The sequence below is a fragment of the Peromyscus maniculatus genome, chromosome 16, assembly GCF_049852395.1.
Source record: "Peromyscus maniculatus bairdii isolate BWxNUB_F1_BW_parent chromosome 16, HU_Pman_BW_mat_3.1, whole genome shotgun sequence".
In the NCBI taxonomy this organism is placed as follows: domain Eukaryota; kingdom Metazoa; phylum Chordata; class Mammalia; order Rodentia; family Cricetidae; genus Peromyscus; species Peromyscus maniculatus.
The window spans coordinates 48650920-48669955 of NC_134867.1; the positions used below are offsets into that span (position 1 = coordinate 48650920).

At 40.6% G+C, this 19036-nt stretch overlaps 1 long non-coding RNA gene across 2 annotated transcripts in view; it reads right to left on the minus strand.

Annotated features, from left to right (window-relative positions):
- LOC121823223 (uncharacterized) overlaps positions 1 to 19036 on the minus strand; it is a 49216-nt gene that overhangs the window by 14784 nt on the left and 15396 nt on the right. For both annotated transcript variants that reach the window (XR_013045094.1, XR_013045093.1), the window contains exon 5: positions 7535 to 7633. This is a non-coding gene — a long non-coding RNA (uncharacterized LOC121823223). The remainder of the gene's footprint in view (positions 1 to 7534; positions 7634 to 19036) is intronic.

Consider the following 19036-nt stretch of genomic DNA (forward strand, 5'->3'; position numbering starts at 1 on the left):
TCCAGCTTTAGGGACACCAAAGAAATAGTAACCCAGAACTTTAGAATTTTATCCTAAAAATGAAGACTGTCATTGATGCCCATACTGAGTAGCAGCTTGGCAGATAGATCTTTTAAAGGGGCACTACGAACCACACACAATGCAGGCCTCAAGGCAATGTCCACAGAATACTCTTCTTTGCACACACACAAAAGCATGTTTCCATGGGGTGGGGCTCTACAGAAGGGAAATCGTGGGTTCGGATGACTAAGTTCCCATTCTGAAATAAGTGCTTGGGCTATTGTTATATTTGAAAAATGACATAGTATTCTGCATTTCTTTTTATCCAGACCTCTGTTTCTGCAGATGACTTCACAGTGAGTACTTAGAGATGGTTCTCTCTTGGGCTGTGCTGCAGCGCCTAGCACCTCTGGCAATTTACAGCCCTTTTTTCTACTTTCTGCTTCTTTAGAAACGACTGTATTTTAATGGGTAGTATAATCAGGCCCAAGGTATATTGGTATAATCACAGCAGGTGACTATCATGATCAGGAAAGCAAACACATAGCAGGAGAAATAAGGGGAAGAAAAGGACTCAGAGTAAGCACAGACACGGTGCCTGCGTGTTGCTAAATATTTTACTTGTAATTATGTATAAATTATGAATTTTTATTTCCGGAGAAATTAAAAGAATAATACAACGAACTGACCATCTGCTCTGTGTTACTCCTCACTGATTGTAATATTGTCCCCCAATACACATTTTAAAGTAAGTTGGAGATATGCCTCATTTGTAAGTACTTCAGTATGTATGACCCCCACGGAGATGCTCTTCTACACAACCTTTGAACCATTCTCGCCAGCAATAGTGGTGGTTGGCCGCTTAGATAAGGTAGTATCCACCTAGACTCTCCTTATACTTAAAATGTCATAACGAAGATGATGTTTTGAGATTTTATTTCCTCACCAATATTTCACCTACTTCACCAAAATCAATTATGAAAACTATGGAACTCATTCCACTACTGAGTGAAAGACCCCCACCAAAGGCTCAGACACAGTTCCCCCAGAAACCCAAAAGAGCTGAGGGAAGAAATATCTTAAAAATAAACAGAACTGAGTCAGTTCCCCATTCCTGGAGGGGGTGAAGTCAGGTGTTTTCAAAAGAACAAAGTCAGGATGTCTGGTGGTGACCGATCAACCACGAGATGCCCCTCTCTGGAGATAACATGACCAGACCCCAGAGATGGGTTGTAAAACTCCTGACACAGCAAGCAGATAAGCTAGAATAAAACAAAGTCCAGGCCCGGGAAAAACTGGACCAATCAAGGATGGACCTGTACTAACCCCCTCCCCTCTAAGAAATTTTGTGGGTTTTGCCTATAAAAACTAACTTCGCCAAGAAAGAGGAACTCTCCTCCCTGATTTGCTGTGTTGGGTGTGGTGGATGAGGGTTCCCTGCTAGCTTGAACTACGCATGTGTGCCAAATTAAACCTTGTTATTGCATTCTGGATATCTTTGGTCTCCAGTGGTCTCTTTGGGGGTCCTAATCTGGGCAGAATACTGAGCAAATTTTGGCACCAAGTTGTACCTTCGCCATATCAACTGGTATTTGAGGGAGCCCTGTGTGGGAGCTGGTGAGGGCCTTAGACTCAGTCAGTTGCCCTCAGGAGTCTGCTGAGGCATTCAGCTCTTGCCCATGCCAGCCTCAGTGTTTTTTGGCTTCCTACAGGTTTATGATTTTATGGTCCTCCAGGCTCCACCTGTCCTGGTGAGTCACTGTTCCCTGCTCTGCATGAACCCAAATGCAGAACTCAAGTTTTTCCTCCACTTGATGCAGAAGAGGAGGCCTGCATGGGAGCAGACTACCAAAAGCATGGAAATATCTTTCTTAAAGGGAAGAAAAAATTTATTGGAATCCTCACCAAAAATTCTGAATGAAATGTTAGTTATTTCTTTTGTTAAAAGTCATTTTGCCCTGAACTTAGGTCTCTGACTTTTTTCATCTGAGCTTTTCTGTACTCTCCCTGCTATTAACAAAAAGATTAAGTTCCCTGCATATTTGTATAGAAATTAATTCAGCACCCACAACCCTAACAATAAAGTCAGCTGAACCTTCTTCCTGTGTGTATACAGACTCAGACAAGTCTTTAAAATTATATGCAGTAAGAGTTGACTAAGCCTTTACTTTTCAGTTCCTCTCCCAGTATTCTGAGGATCAAATTTGAAAGAGGATTGGGGAGGAGTGAATTGTCATTAAACAATATCACCATTCAGCACTTCCCCCACCCCTCCAAAAAAACAGACAATATGTGTGAAGCCCTTAAGTTTCCATCTCAGAGAAGTACTAACTGTAAGCAAACACCAGAGGTGGTGAGAAGGTGGCAGCTTCGATGGGGATGAGGTAAGTGCTGGATCTCAGATTCACAGTAACTTCTTTGTAGAGTTTTCTCTCAAAAGAAAAGAGTGACCGTTCCATGCAGAAAGACAATAAAGACAAGGCAACTTCTGTAAGAGCCAGTTTAGCGTAAATACAGATGTTTGAATATCAGTGTTAAGCCAAGGAAATTATTTTCTACCTTTGAAAGAATCAAGAACAGACACCAAAAGTTTCCAAGCCAGACCCAAATCAGAATTAATATGAGTGAAACATTATGGGAAATTTGCAATTGTTGCTTTAAATTTGTTAGTATTTTTAGAATGGTTTTTAAGATTAGTAATTTTTTTTAGCAGATTTCTTTTCTTTACTATAATTTGGGGGCAGGAGAGCAGAGCCATAGACAGCATAGATGCATGCTTTATGCTGTACATACATCTAAGTAATGTCTGTGATGTTAAATAGTGAATATATTTTATTCAAGTGCAATACCAAAATGTTCCTGTCAAATAATAGCTATTCCAAAGCAGACAGTTCAACCTTTTCTTTTTATAGTGTTCAGTTTCCAGTTCATAACACACACACAAATCTTTTACTATTATACTTGGAAAGTAAGAGAAATGTCACTTTTACATTGGGTTTCAGAACGTTAGAAAATATGACTTTCTGATAGGGTACTCTCAGCTTGTTTCAGGGCAGTGTGAACATGATTTGTGAAAAGAACAGGATGCCTGCTCTGTCCACACAGCCCCAAAAGATGTCTCCTTGACATGCCTCTGCTTGGCCAGGCTGGATCTGTTGATACATCACTGTCTGCTTCAGCTCTGATGCTGCTTCCAAATTTCTGTTGTCTCTAACCATCAAGTGCATCGTAGCTTTGAAAGAGTCTGTTGTCTTGTGAAAAGCAGTTCCAGGGTCAATACAGGTTTTCTCATTGCTGTGTTTGCTGCTGACATCATCTCCAGAGAAACATCCAGCAAGAAGTGGAAAGAGGAGAAACAGGGTTGATCTGTTGAGGTCTCCTTTCCCCTACAGGATCAAGATGAACTACTTTCCTCTTGTAACTGTGATCCTAGGCTGAAGCCCTGGCAGAGGGAAGATAATCTAAACAGAGATGCTTGTGTCCCTCATTTTGGCTACCAGACCTTTATTTACTTAAAAAGTTAGTATGACTAAAGGAAATGAACTTAACACCAAAGCTACAAATTGACAAAGAACTCTGCCAGGTCTGGAACAGGTGTGGTTTTACAAGTCTCAAAAACCCAAAATCCATCTTTTTCAATAGTGGAAGATTTAGGGGCTCAGTGGGTCAAGTGCTTTGTGCACAAGCAAGAAGACCTGAGTTTGAGCCCACACCCATGTGAAAAGCTGAGTGTGGTGACATGCATCTCTAACCCCTATGTTGGGAATGGGACAGGGATAGGAGAACCCCTGAAGCTTACTGGTTAACCAATCTGGCCCAAATAGTGAACCCCAAGCATAGTAAAAGAGAAAACCCTCTTAAAAATGTGGTGAAGAAAGCCGGGCGGTGGTGGTGCATGCCTTTAATCCCAGCACTCGGGAGGCAGAGGCAGGCAGATCTTTGTGAGTTCGAGGCCAGCCTGGGCTACCAAGTAAGTTCCAGGAAAGGCGCAAAGCTACACAGAGAAACCCTGTCTCGAAAAACCAAAAAAAAAAAAAAAAAAAAAAAAATGTGGTGAAGAGCCATAGAGGAAGGCCACCAATATTGATCTACAGCCTGCCCCCGCCCCGCCGCACACGTTAACACACTACCCACATATGTCCATTGTACATATGCATATACCACATATACACATATGAATTAAAATGGGAGAGTTTGAGACCTCATTTTCCTTAGCCTGGACTTGAATGAAAAAAAAAAAAAACTGTCTTAGTGAGAGGAGAGTTGAAGTCCAGGTCTTTTAAACCCAGGGGGTATCCTCAGTTGAAGTTGAGTGTACTTCAGCCCTTACCACTTGCCTTTATATAATCTGTGAGTGGATCACAAATGTGGTGGGAGGAAATTAGATACTCCCTTCACCCACTTGACAGACAGTGAAGAATTTACTTTTCTTCCCGACTTCTGTTTCCTAACTTTTAAAATACAGGTTAACAGACCTAAGCACCCAGCAACACACTTGATGACCCTACTGTTCTCTCATTGTCATAATTTCAGTTGATAAATGTACTTTGTTCCTATCTACTGTTATCTTTCAAAAACTATGTAGTGTTAGAATTCCTAGCCACTCCCCCAGCTCCATGACTGCACATATGCTGTTCAGTAGCCAAGCAAGATGCTTAGTCATTCCAGAGCCTTACGTCCTATGTAATCCATGCTCTGTCTGTCCGTAATTTGCACACAGCATGATCATGCAATCTATGCACATGCGTGGTGTAGCTACGTATGCCCATATGCACATGTGCAGGGGGAACCTACTGAAAGACCCTAACCCTTCAGCTTTACACCCCCAAGCCCCAGGAAATAAGAAACTAAGAAGGAAACTAGTTCCAAGGGCCACCTGACTCAGCCATTATTCAACCTGTAACAATGTAAAAAGATTTCTGTTAAGAGATGTGCTCAACTGTGACTGGGATAGTTGCAAGTGTTCCAGGAACGACCACTGTGACCTTTGGGTAAACTCCACTCCCACCCTGATACCCCCCTTGAGGTTTTAAGAAGAATGTACATTCGGACGTGACTGTACCCACTCTGTGATCAGACCATGATCTTGTGAAACGAAATTGTATGGGAATTGTAACCTTATGGCTTTTGTGGGTTTTTCCTTTAAAAGCCCCCATGGGACTGCAGTAAGATTCGGCTCTTGCTCTTAGGAGCAGAGTTTGCCTGTCTGTACAGTCGCTTTAATAACCACCTCATGCTGTTGCATCAACTGGACTGGAGTCTGGGTTCTTGGGGCGCCCCCTCGAGAAGGTAGTACCCTGGGTCTGGGGTCTATCACTACAAAAAGCTAGTTCCATCTGTTCTTCCCCTTTCTTCTTGCATGATCATTCCCATAAACCTAAGCACATCCTTTCTGTTCCCCTTCCCCTAATAAACTCTTATAGTGGGTTTTGTTGTACCCCATGGCTTTTCTCTCACAGTAAACAGTGCCACTTAATAAATAACACATAGCCTACAGTAACTCAGCAGAAAGAGAGTGCTGACCTGTTTCATGTTCAGAGTGATGGTGGTAAATGATTGAGGGGAAGGGGTCTGTCGGGAAATGCTGGGATGGGGTTGAAAGGGAATTTCCAAAAAGGAAATAAGAACTCATAGAGGTGGCAAATAGCTAGAGAGATACTGGTTCACTGATGCAAACAAAATTCAAATCTCTTTAGGAAATCATAGGCCAATATTTGTTTTGAAAGGGAGTTATATTTTCTTTATATTATCTTCATTATCACAAAAGCAGAATATAAAAAATTATGAACAAATTCAAAGCCATTGAAAAGGAAAATGTTAACCCAATAACCATATCCAACTAAAAACGTACATTCAATTGTGGGTATGAAATAATACATAATATCTCTCAAATTTTTAATGCTTGATTTGAGCTGACTATTACACAAGTATTCCAAGTAGATCATTCTCATTTTACAGATAAGAAAACCAAGACTCAAAGAAACAAAGCAATTTGCATAAGTTTCTAAATACATACAAAGTGAGTGATGGAACTGCCAACATCTACAACCTGCCCCAGGCCAACTGTCTTAAAGCTGGACTTGAAAGTAGAGCATAAACAAAGCCAACATGTTAGTTCCAAGGGATTACTAGTCTGTCTTATGACTACATCTGAGCTTTAGAAATCAACTTTTCATTCATTTCCTCCATACAACCTTTAGAGGCACTAAAGAGAAACACTGAAAAATAGATTGTCATGGAATTTCACTGGTTCCAGGAGAAACTCAGGAAGGTTTTGGGGAGACCAGAAAATATGCCCTGGGTGGTGAACATGACGGGGGTAGAGGACAGAGAGCAGGGAGATACTTGAGGAGTCTAAAAGCTGCCATGTATGTGGATTTGAGCACAGATGTAACATCTCAGCAACGTCTCACGTAAAAATGTCCTTCCTTTGCAACTTGATTGCACTTATCAAAAGTCCAGAGGGCTGGGAGATTGTCTGCTGGAAGGGGGTGCCCAGCAAGCCCGCCGGATTATACACACATTCACTTTGAGGGAGCCCATTGTGGGCGAGGCAGAAAGAGAGCAGGGAGCCCTGAGGAAAACAAAGCAGCCTCTCTCTCCCTGCAGGGAAGGAGCTGGACCATTCTTGGAAGCTTCCTGCAGGGAGCCAGGGCTGGTGCTATCAACAGCTTTAAAGTGGCCCTGCCTGTGTGACTTTTCTTTGCTTTCAAATCCTTGCTTTTCAGTTAAGCCCTGGGAGGTCAGTCAACACCACAACACTTTCCAATCAAGCTGGTAAAGATTTTACCTTCCCTTCACTCACAATCAAGTTTGTCTTCAACATTTCAGCTCCATCAGTGCTCAGAAATGGAATCTCAGAGAATCAACGCTTTCCATCTTGTACTGCTCTCTCTGTCTGTCCAGTGATGGGAATAATACTGCACTATCCGGGGACCTACCCCAGCTGAATTAGCTAGTGTCTACACAGGGTAATGAAAATTAAAGTGAGGTCTGGATATGAATGCTGTAAATAATGAACACATCAGCTATATATCATTATTCCAAAGACACATATTAATGCTATTAACCATGAAACCTGTGGCATGATTGATGAGAAGTATATAAGGGGTCCTTTTGAAAAAAGAAAAACAAAACAAAACTACTCTACTGGCTTTCAGTGAGATTTCTAAAAATAGTTTTATATTTGACCTCTAACCCATTTATTAATAGCTTCCTATTTTACATAGTCCCCATTGCTCACTACAGTCATTTTGATCATGTCACAAAAAAATATTCCACACAAGAATTGAATTTGGTGGTTTAGTCCAGGATGTAATGCCTACTTCTTTCTTCTGGAAGCAATTTTGAGAAAATTGGAAGGGGTACTGAGAAATAAATAAGAAAACCTGGTTTATGGAGGTCTATTCACACAGTGGGTCCCTGGGTACCCTGCTGCTGACATTTACAGCATACACACGTGCTCGCTCAGTGTGGCCCACCTGGGTGTGCCTCTCACGGCTGAGCCTCCCAGAGCACTTTCCCCTCTACTCACCTGCTTCTCTCCTTCCAGTTCACACACCTAGCATCATGATGAATGCCGTTCACCTTGATTTATGAGATCGGCGTAAATGCAGTAACATCAGAGTTTCTCCTGGAAGAGAGTAGAGGCAACAGAATGAAGTGTGCTCAAATCTCAGAAAACAAAGGATACCTTTTTTTTTTTTTTTTACCATCTTGATTCACCGAGGTAGGTTTGAACACATTAGTAGTAAACTCAGAGTCATCAATAATGCACCAATGTCACATAAAGGAGAGAAATCAAAGCACTTCCCCATGGGGTCGTATAATGAGAGTGAGTCCAGATTTGAAAGACCTGCTTCACTCTCCCCGTGTCTTCCATTGTCCTTGATTGTCTAGTGTACAAGTCTGAATCTGGGCCTGCCTGAAGGATATCCTGTGAATCTGTCCCTATGTCTGGGCTGTGTCTGTCTGTTTGAGCCTGTCGATCACGAACAAAGGGCTTTGCTCTCCTGTGGTGGTCGGGGCCAGCTCTCTTGCTGTCATATCCAATGAGAGGCAGGGCCAGCTTTTCCAGGGCCAGTGAAGGGTGGGACCAGCTCAGCATGGCCCTCTGATTTCATCATGTATGGCTCCTATGGCCCCCCGAGGTAACACAGGCCACAGACATCAATACACTGTTCTCTTAAAGACAGGTTAAACAAACAGGTTAAATATACAGCAGGACCTTAAGGTGTATTACTAACTCTGGCTATGAGGTCCAGCAAAAATTCCACTGTCTTAGAACATACGAGATGTTTTCAGGATATTGCATCACTACAATTCCTAAGAGTAAGGTCTGTTAATAGTTAAGTTACCTTTTAATTATAAAATTCTGAGCCCCTTTTCATACTGAGTTTTGACTGTTTGTTCTCTAATGTCCAGAATATACAATGAAATTTAAAAATAGCAAAAGCACAAGTAAAAAAAAAATCCTTCAAAATAATGTATTCTTTCAAACCACTTCCAAAATTTAGACTTTCAGTATACCAAATAACTTTAAAAGACAGACCTTAGCCAAAAGCAGTAACTAATTGCTTATAATATAGTGAACATTATTAAAACAAGAACTGAAGGGTGGTGGACTGCCCATTTATTCTATTTATTGATTAGTAAACTCTAGCAGTGATTTTCAAATGTTAGCCCGGAAGACTTGATAAATATGGGTTACTGGGACCCTTGACTCCATAGATTTTCTTTCTTTTGGGGGGGGGCAGTTCGAGACAGGGTTTCTCTGGGTAGTTTTGGTTCCTGTCCTGGATCTCGCTCTGTAGACCAGACTGGCCTCGAACTCACACAGATCTGCTTGACTCTGCCTTCTGAGTGCTGGGATTAAAGGTGTGCACCATCGAGGCCTGGCTTCCATAGACTTTCTTATTCACCATGTTGATGTTTGGCTTGTGGACCTGCATCCCTAATGACTTCCTTGGAAAGGCCAATGCTCCTGGCAGCACTCCAGCCAATACCAACTGTCATAATTGTCTGGACCCCGGAATACCCCTTTGAACTATCACAAAAAAGGACTTTCCCTTTTATCTTTAAAAGAATATAAAGGATGTTTAGAAGTCCTTGAGAACCTTGCTTCTCACATTCAGGTGTGACACATTCCATGTGAGGTCATTATCTTCATTGACTTAGTCCTGCAGGGGCCACATCCCTAATCTCTGCATTACCTCCAAAGAGCAGACAAGTGCCATCGTATGGTGATTTAGCTTGCTTTATAACACAGAAATGAAGCAAGAATGAATTTATTTAACAGAATGACTTAGAGTTATGTAATAATGTGTGGTATGCATCAGCGTGAGATGAGAGCTTTTCTCAGTTAAAAAAGGGAACAAGGCCTGGAGAGATGGCTCAGTGGTTAAAAGCACTGACTGCTCTTCCAGGGGACCCAGGTTCAATTCCCATCAACCACATGGCAGCTCACAACTGTCTGTAACTCCAGGATCCAACACCCTCACACAGACATACATGCAGGTAAAACACCAATGTACACAAAATAAAAATAAATAAATTTTAAAAAGGAACAAGAACTTAATAGTACAGAGCCAATCTTATTTCTTGGACAAACAAAGGCAGAAGACCATGGATCTATGCCACAGATTGGGTGGCATGACATGATGGACACCTGAAGAGCGCAATGGCATTCTCTTGGTGATGTGTGCCTGCCAGCTGCTCATCATAACTTATACAAATTAAATTAGGATTCATTTTTACCGATTGTTGTTCAAGAACTTTCTTAATTCCTGTTTTTTTATCCCACAGAATACACTCCTTCTTCTGAGGAGCTGTAGGCAGAGTCCACGGTGCACTGAGAAGGGAGACCAGAATGGTAGGTCTGGCCCTGTGACTTTCCCCAGCTTGTTTCTTGTTGGAAAAGTAGAAATTATTCACTCCAAATGACATGAGTTTTTTGTTTGTTTGTTGTTGTTGCTGGGTTTTGTTTTTTTTCTTCAATATTGGGAATTGACAAGGACTAAAGTATCTTCCCATCCATAAAGAAGGAAACAGGCTGCAGAGGGAGCTTGAGCAAAGATAAAGGCAGAGAAGCTATTGATGAATTCAGAGGAGCTCTGGTCGATAGAGAGGGAGAATCAGACAGACACTGCATGATGGAGAAGTTGGAACACATGGAAAATCTGCTCGCAAGGAGAATTGGCACTGTAGGTTTCATTTAAAGAGGAAAGTCACTGAAATTGACCTGTATATTAAAAAAAAACCAAACCAATTCTATCAATAGGTGAAAGATTCAACATGCCCCAGTTTAGAGGTTGATAATGATGTGTTATATTCTCTTGTATGAAGGGCTGTGAGCTCTAACTGAAGACTCACAAGGCTTTTTTTTTTTTTAAGCTGCAACATTAAAATAAGGATTAAACATTGAGTTTAACTGAGAAAAGCTCTCAGGCTGGATACACACTGATGCATACCATGCATTATTACATAACTCTAAGTCATTCTGTTAAATAAATTCATTCTTACTTCATTTCTGTGTTATAAAGCAAGCTAAATCACGATATGATGGCACTCTCCGCCCAAACTTTTAAGCAAAAATATGCTTTCAATCAGTGGTCCTATGCTTCTGAATCATCCTCACTTCCCCTTTTCTGGTAGCATGACCCAGCCTTCCCTTCAATCACGCCATCAGGCTTTTGAATCATTCTCTCTGCACTTCAGGAGGTGTGGGCACTTCCCTACTGTTTAGAGCATAAAAGCCTGTCCTCTCCCCACTAGAAGATCACCCATGACCCTATCCATTCTTTGGGGGAGAATGACTCATTCCAATACAAAAATAAAAGTAATTTCTCAGAGAGGAAATAGCTATACGAGCGGATGGGGCCGGTTAGTTCAGTGGGAGTTGAAGAACTGTAGGACTTGGCAAACACAAGGGAGGAGGAAGCAGTTGTTCCCTGCCACGTCAGCATATTTTCAATGGCCTTCATGGAACTTTAGTTTGCTGAAGCCGTGTGGGAACAGACATTAGCCCATACTATTATTACCATCCCTGAGTTGATGTAAGAAAATTGATGTTCCCTAGTTTGAGAACTATATAATGTTGATCGTATATAAATAGACATATAAAATAACTTTGATTATTAACCTAGCTTACAATAAAGAAGGTAGTTTTTAGTTATTACAATATAAGCCATATATATATATATATATATATATATATATATATTATCCCAGGCATTTAAAAGGAAAAGGATACATACTTTTTAAAATGAATACAAGTAAATACTTTACCTCTCTATGAGAAATTGGAATAGAATTCTTAAACATAAATATGTACTTAAAATTTTTTACGTTTCAAATAAAACCAATATAAGAAAAATTATGCATACAGTAGACTTTAAGATTTATTCCTTGAAAATGAATAAAATCAATAACTTGACTCTAAATATACATCTTCTAAGTTGCTTTTGGGTTAAATTTTTCCCACGAGTCAAACGGCTTTCACCAATCAATACTCAGGGCTACTTCTTTGTTTCACACTGAGGAAGTTGTAACATGAATCTTTGAGTTGACTATAAGGAAGAAATTTTCTGTATTTCATATGAGTAAAATATCAACTAAGAATTAAACACAGATCTTAAGTCCTTAGGATGGAGCTGAGGATGAAAAACAGTTAAGAAGATGAAGCATGGACTTTGAGGAAGTTCTCTGACAAAGAGAGGAGAGATCAAAATGGGACTTTAGAAATATTTACTGATATGGGAGCATGTGGATATTGACACTTATGACTTCTAATACAATATCTACTCAGCACAATTCATGGTACCTTGTAAAAAAGGGATTAGCTAAGACTCATGCAGAATTTACTGTGAACTTAAATATGAATGACCAAGACTGATAAACCAGTTTAATGCATAAAACGACAAGTCAATCTATAATGGATAATAAAACATATGTCAAAGTCACATTGAAGATATAGAGTGGTCCTCTGATTTGGTGACTAGACAATGATCTAGAAGAAACTCCACTCAGACCCAGAGATCTGCTAGAAGCAGGATGATCTGTTAAAGTAGCAGAGAAAAGCAAACAGCTATCACTGAAAAGATGAGTGGAGCAGGAGGTATCGAGTGTCAAATATACTTGATCATATAACAGTCATCGTTGGTATGAGAAGTAGAACTGTGAAGTCTTAGAGCTGAATTGTCCAAAGTGAAAGTCTATCTGGGATGTTGAAAAGACAGCAAATAAATGAGACCTGAACAATACACCATGGAGGCAAAATTGTCAACAAACTGAAGAAGCTTGATGCACAAAAAGAAGGGTATAGGGAGTAAATTTGCTTGATGAACATAAACTATAGACAGGAAATACAAGGCATTGTGTTCAGAGATGAATGTGAGACCACAAGAATGGTGCACTCAAATGGGAAAAAGTGACAGTTATTAAAACTACATGATCAAACTTTCAGAGGCAAAGGTGTTCTATGGAGTGATGTGAACAGGAAAGTGAACCAGGATGGAGATGGGCATCAGGGGAAGAATAAGACTACAAGCCAGGTACTTTGAAAGAACAGCCAAATAATATGGTAAAGGCATATGGTGAGAAGAGATGGTATTTCAAGTCTCAAATGAGCAAGAAGTTTGAATGGGAAGGGGCCCTTGGCCTGGATATGGCATTGAGAATGAAGAGAATGTTGGATCATGTTACTGAAGGTTGGGGGTTGGGCCATCTGCACTTGGAAGAAGTAATGCCTTCTCAGGGACCTATTCACCAGATAAGGCAAAAACATGGAAGGGGATACTCAGTGAAACAGCTTGAAGATATATGGGAGTTATGGACACATAGCTATAGGATAGGAAAGGATAGGAGAGAAGTTTATGTGAGTGGAAACATCAGATAATAGAAAGAAAAACAAAGAAGAATTTGAACACAAAATGACAGAGGATAAAAGAGAACAGAGGCTTATGTCCCACATAGTCAGCATAGTAGGAGTACAAAGAGGCATTTGTTACAACAGTACCAAGGCAATAAGGAGGAAATGGTGATGGGAGCAATGGCTAAAGCTTTGACAGAAGGAATGATCACAACCTGAACTGTGGTACTTTCAAGGGAATTAGGAGGTTGGGCTTGTTTATCCCAAAGAACAATTAAAACGAGGGGTAGGGGGGTTGACCTGTGGTAAGTTACTTCATGATGGTTGACGCTTTGTATGCTGTGAATGCATTGCTCTGATTGGTTGATAAATAAAATGCTGATTGGCCAGTAGCCAGGCAGGAAGTATAGGTGAGATAAGCAGACAAAGAAAATTCTAGGAAAAGGAAGGCTGAGTCAGGAGTCGCCAGCCAGACACAGAGGAAGCAAGATGTAAAGGCAGAACTGAGAAAAGGTACCAAGCCACATGGCTAAACATAGATAGAAATTATGGGTTAAATTAAGTGTAAGAGCTGGTCAGTAATGGGCCTAGGCTAATGGCTGAGCAGTTATAATTAATACAAGCCTCTGTGTATTTACTTGGGGGACACAAGTGAGAGATATTTGTCATGATCATCGGCTGGCCCGGACACAGAAAAACTTCCGACTACAACTTGACTCACAATTTGGCCTCAAATAACCCTTATTTCAAAGACAAGCTATCTGAGTTCCCCTCTATGAGAAAGTTTACCCTCCTCTCCATTCCCTCTGGGTTTCACTGGACTCAGAGCACCTTCTCACTACTGGAATCTTGAGTGTGAAGATCATTATCAGAAGAGCATAAGCAGCAAGGTAAGGTAGAGTCTCATGGTATGCCTATAATGCAGTATTTTAGCACATCTACTAGGAGGTTCATATTTCAAATTAAGGGGGGAAAGTCTGTCTGTTGCTATAGTACTTAAAAAATGCAAAGCACCACCTTTCCTTTATCCTTCATTAGCCTTTTCTTCTCCCAAAAAAGGATGCAGCTCTTCTTGTACATGCGGCTGGTCCTGTCACCCTCTGCTTAAAACAGTGTCTTGCCAACAGATGACTTTTCTGAGATGAGATAAGAGGACTTGGGCTTGTCCAAGTGCATCCTGGGCAGACACAGCTCTTATCTGTTCAGATTCTCTTGGCTTCATTAACTATTAAATGCTAACCTTTCCCATTTAACAAGAGGACACTCTAATTTTCTCCAGTCTGATGAGAATGATGCAGAGATCTATCAAGGCCATGTCTTTCACAGTTTTACCTTCTAGAAGATTTGAAAAAAGACTTTTCAAAAAAGCTCATTAAATATTTCTCAGGGCTGCCGTGATTATACTGTTCTTCTCTTTGCCTGGAGCTGGTTGGATGAATCTGATGCTTTTGTATCTGCAGTAACCATGTTTATGGAGCTTGTGGGAAATGTTGGAAATAGCCTGCAGCAACTTTGGCCTCAAAGAATAGGCAAAGCTCTCCAAGGGGTAGTCTTGCCCTGCCTGTGGGTAAAGGAGGTTCTTGTGTTGTGGCTCAGTTATTTGTCCCTGGCATTTTAGTTGGGTATTTTCCCCCTCAGTCTTTAATTATTGAATGGTTAAGAAAATCTGAGTCTGGCCATGGAGAGTCACAAATTATAGAGGACAAGGAAGGGGGATCATTTTGAGAGTTGGTCATCAGAGTGCAAGAGATTCTTTACTTTCCAACATCTAGTTGGAATTTTAGATTGTTATATTCTTGAGACCTGGGATTTACCTAATCAAGAATGCATGCTAATAACTTGTCCTTCTAGATTGTTTGAAAAACAGTTGTTCAACATATGCTAAGGAAAGAAGTTGTCTGTTGGATAGTCCTGATTATAGGAGGAGGCTAGCTCACAGCTGTGCTGAGCTATTAAATTGGTGACCTCAGCAACTCGCTCTGCAGACATGTACCTGCCCTCACATGACCTGCTATCCTCCAAATCAGGTAGGACATTTGCCACTGTAACCTAATCATGAATCTTAGAAATCCCCCACCAGTACTTTTTTTGGGGGGGTAACTGTATAGTTTTATTTCATTCTTTTATTTTCTTTATTAAGAAATTTTTTATTCATTTTACATACCAACCACAGATCCCCCCTCTCTTCCCTCCTCCTGCTCTCCCTACAGCCTTCCCTCCCGCTACTCATCCCTGATTCCCTCCTCCAAAAAGGTTAGGCCTCCCATGGGGAGTCAGCAGAACCTGGTACATTCACTTGAGGCAGGTCCAAGCGCTTTCCCCTGCATCAAGGCTGTTCAAGGTGTCCCACCTTAGGGAATGAGCTCCAAAAAGCCAGCTCATGCACCAGGGATAGATTATGGCCCTACAGCCAGGGGGCCCCTTAAACAAACCAAGCTACACAACTGTCTTGCTTATGCAGAGGGCCTAGTCCAGTCCCATGGAGGTTCCACAGCTGTTGATCTAAAGTTCATGAGTTCCCACTAGCTTGGTTTGGTTGTCTCTGTAGGTTTCCCCATCATTGTCTTGATGCTCCTTGCTCATAGAATCCCTCTTCCCTTTCTTCAACAGGATTCCATTTGCCTACAACTTTCATGATGCCATTGTTTTTTTTACTTCTGAGTGGTACTACACTGTATATATGTACCACATTTTCTTTATCCATTCTTTGGTTGAAGGGCCTCTAGGTTGTTTCAGGTTCTGGCTATTATGAATAAGGCTGCTATGGACATAGTTGTGCAAGTGTCCTTGTGGTATGATTGAGCGTTCTTTGGGTACATGCCCAAAAGTGGTATCATTATTTAGCTCTGTAGCCCATTTTTTAATTGGATTGTTTGGTATTTTGATGTCCAGTTTCTTGAGTTCCTTATATATTTTGGAGATCAGATCAGATGTGGGGTTGGTGAAGATCTTTTCCCATTCTGTAGGTTGTCTTTTTGTCTTATTTACCATGTCCTTTGCCTTACAGAAGCTTCTCAGTATCAGGAGGTCCCATTTATTAATTGTTACTCTCAGTGTCTGTGCTACTGGGGTTATATTTAGGAAGTGGTCTCCTGTGCCAATGTGTTCAAGATTACTGCCTACTTTTTCTTCTTTGAGGTTCAGTGTAACTGGATTTATGTTGAGGTCTTTGATCCACTTGGACTTGAGTTTTGTGCATGGTGATAGATATGGATTTATTTACAATCTTCTACATGTTGACATCCAGTTGTGCCAGCACCATTTGTTGAAGACGCTTTCTTTTTCCCATTGTACAGTTTTGGCTTCTTTGTCAAAAATCAACCACCAGTACTTTTATCAAAGTGATTCTTTAACTTTTTCTCAGAGGAATTCTTCTAGATATTTCTTATACTTGTATTCCCAATGATGCCTCTGCAAACTGACAGTTCCTCTCATAGATTTATGCCCAGGGCTGTTTAACTTTTGATTCAGTTTTGCTAATAATTAAAATCTGGTGTATACGTGTGTGTGTGTGTGTGTGTGTGTGTGTGTGTGTGTGTGTGTCTGATTTTGGTGCTATGGCAGGGATAAAAATGCAAGCCAATATTGGTTGGTCTCATGTATTCATTTATAAAGTTATCTTTAGCTAGCATACAAATAATAGGCTCCATTGGAATATTTTCATACAGAGTGTTGTAGTTTAATCCTGCGTACTCTCTTATCCTCCATCTTCCCTCCTCCCCGATTCTTTCTGGTCCTCTTCCTTTCCTCATAGAGTTCCCCCCTGTTATTATTCTATTCCTAGACTCTTCAGGTCTTATATTATGAAGTGACTTGAACTTTGTCAGGGTCCTATTCTGTGTCTATCGTGGTAACTATGCAATTCCTGTTCCTAAGTCGGTTTATGAACTGTATTATACTTCCTGATGTGCAGATGTTGAACATGTGCAAATGTACATTGCATCACTGAATTGAAATCGACTTGGTCATATCTAAATATATCCACGAATTCACTTTGCAAGTATTTTATTGAGAATTTTTGTATCTATGTTCTTTTGGGAAATCGAGCTGTAGTTTCCTTTTTTTGTTCTGTCTTAATAGTTTGTTATTGCAGGGTATTATTCACTCCTTAGAATGAGTTTGGTAGTGTTCCTCCCCTTTCTATTTTATCACATACTTTGAGAAGCATTACTCAAAGAGTTAGTAGAATTCGGCAAAGAATCCATCAGTCCTGGGCTTTTCTCTGATGTGCACGCCATTCCTTCTTTAGTCTTACTATGGAAATGTTTAAGCTGTTTATAGAGCCTTGATTGAATGTTGGTAAGTGTGGTGTTCTGAATGAGAGCTGTCCTCACAGGCTCACATATCTGAACACTTGGTCCCCAGCTGGTGCTGGTGTTTGGGGGAAATTATGGAACTTTTAGGAGGTGGAGCATTGATGAAGGAAGGATGCCATTGGGGTCGGGGTGGAACCTTCATAGCCTTCCTTCTCACTTCACCACTTATTCTCTGTCTGTCTGTCTGTCTATCTGTCTGTTTCTGTCTCTCTCTCTGTTTCTGTCTGTCTCTATCTCTCTGTCTTTTGTCTCTGTCCGTTCGTCTGTCTGTCTATCTGTCTGTTTCTGTCTCTCTGTTTCTGTCTGTCCATCTCTCTATCTTCTGTCTCTGTCTCTCTCTCCTCTCCCTGCTTTCTGTGTGTGGATGAAAATGTGATCATCAAGCTTCCTGCACCCGGCACCACACTTTCCCTGCCTTTTTCCCTGACTCCCTTACTATAATGAACTTTCTCCCTCTGGAACTGTAAGCCAAATTAAACCCTGTCTTCTATAGGTGGCTTTCTGTCAGGGTATTTTATCATAGCAATACAAAAGTAATGAATATGCTGGGTCATATGGATCTAGCAATTTATCCATTTCTTTGAGCTTTTCAAGGTTTTTTCTTTTCTTGAGTGAAATTCAAAAAACATGTTCTGTAATGATCCTCTGGATTTCATTGGACTCTGTTGCAACATTCCCATTTTCATCTCCAATCTTATTTTTTTTTTCATTTTATTTTAAAAGCATTTTTTAAATATTTATTTATTTATTTATTTTTATGTATATGAGTGACCTGTCTTCATGCACACCGGAAGAGGGAATCAGATCCCATAAGAGATGGTTGTGAGCCACCATGTGGATGCTGGGAATCAAACTTAGGACCTCTGGAAGAGCAGCCAATGATCTTAACCACTGAACCATTTCTCCAGCCCAAAAGCATTTTTAAATAAATAAATCTTTAAAAATATCTATAGAATACATGGCTTCTTTAAAAGACATAAATGAAAACAAGTGTGACAGAGATGGAATTAGTAAAAGCTAGGATGTGGTAATTTTGCTGAAAGAAAGAAATAATGTTAACATTTCAAAAGTATAGAATATAACCGTAGAGGTCATAAAGGTAAACACAATGTTCTAGGACTCATAAAACAGCTCCCACTGCCCCTCTTCCCCACCCCCAACTAGTACCCATTCTTTCCTGTCTTTTAAATTTTGTTTTAAAGATTTGTTTTTCTTTTTCTTTTTGTGTAGGTGTGAGTATCTGTATGGGTGCATGTCCTGTGAGTGTAGTGACCTTGGAGGCCAGAAGAGGACATTGGACCCTTTGCAACTGGAGTTACAGGCAGTTGTGAGGTGCCAGATGCAGGTGCTAGGAATTGAATTTGGGTCCTGTGCAAGAGCAGCAAGTGCTCTTAAGCAATGAGCCATCATCTCCCCAACCCAGTACCTTTTTTCTTTTCTTCAAGAAAAATCTCCCTCACACCTTTACAAGACATAAATGAGAGATTTCCCATAATTACTTGAACACAGATTTCCCATAATTCCTTGAATACAGCAATGTCCTGTAGTCACACTATTTCAAATGTCCTTGGACACCTCTGGAATTCAATTCTCTATTTCACAGAGCTATATTGGATTATCTTTGTATAAACTGTGTACATGATGCATCCCTGGGGGAAGGAGCATTATTAGCTTTGTTTGCAGTAGCACTGCATATGCTACGACTCTGATAAATGTTAACAGATAATGAAATGAATCACCAAGGGCCACCAAGAAGGTTCAGGGTGGAAAGGGTCTTGCCAAGCAAAAGTATAAACCTGAGTTCAGTTCCTGGAAACTACACAAAGATGGAAGGAGAAAACTGAGTTCACAA